Genomic DNA, 1,149 nt, shown 5'->3' with positions numbered 1-1,149 from the left:
GAAGAAGAAGAAGAAGAAGAAGAAGAAGAAGAAGAAGAAGAAAAAGAAGAGGAAGAAGAAGAGAAAAAGAAGAAGAAGAAGAAGAATAAGAAGAAGAGGAAGAAGAAGAAGAAAAAGAAGAGCAACAACAGCAACAACAACCAGGAAGTCATCAGCAACAGCAACAAGAAAAACATCACCACCGTGACGACGACGACGACGACGATGATGACGACAACGACAACGACAACTGCAACAGCAGCAGCCGCAGCAACAACAACATTAGCAGCAGGAACAATAACAACAATAGCAGCTGGAGCAACAGCAGCAACAGCAGCAACGACTACAGCAGTAACAACAACAACAACGACGACAATTCCACAGTGAAGTTATAAGGACATACAGGATATACGGACATACAGGACATAAGGACATAAGGACATACAGGACATACATACATAAGGACACACATAAGGACACACATAAGGACACACATAAGGACATACATAAGGACACACAGGACATAAGGACATACAGAATGTCAGAACATAAATATAATCTCATCCAATCATGCAACCAAACAGACTATGCAGCGATTTAAATTATCCAAGTAATTATCCTATAGTAATTAGTAGAGTATTAGTAGCGTAGTAGAGTAGTAGAATAATTAGTTGAGTAATTAGTCCAAATCACAAGATCATATCGCGTAATAACATACTGCTGACGTCACGTAATCCGTTTTGTATTCCAAGATTTAGAAGATGTGCTCTCACGATATGGGATTTATTGGCTACGCGTTGATCTCGCTTATCGACCGAGGAGCTCGCGATATGGAATTTATTGGCAAACCAGACATCGTGCGCACTCACCCGCTGACGTCATTTGCGTCGTTGTAAGCGAGGGGGCAGCCCACGTGATAGTCACGTGAGAACGAGCGGCCATTGTTCATTCGCGCGTGAACGGTGACGTAATTTTCGATCCCGGGTGACCTCAGCCAGGGATAGCGCGCGTTAAACTGCGAAGGAAATTGATATTAAAAAAAAAAACATCAATACAAGACATGCTGAGTGTAACAGCATTACTATACACACGCACACGCACGCACGCACGCACGCATGAACGCACGCACGCACACACACACACACACACACACACACACACACACACACG

This window comes from Priapulus caudatus, unplaced genomic scaffold, assembly GCF_000485595.1.
Source record: "Priapulus caudatus unplaced genomic scaffold, Priapulus_caudatus-5.0.1 Scaffold1522, whole genome shotgun sequence".
Classification (NCBI taxonomy): domain Eukaryota; kingdom Metazoa; phylum Priapulida; class Priapulimorpha; order Priapulimorphida; family Priapulidae; genus Priapulus; species Priapulus caudatus.
The sequence above is the reverse complement of the archived record's forward strand: the minus strand, read 5'-3'. Positions refer to the sequence as shown.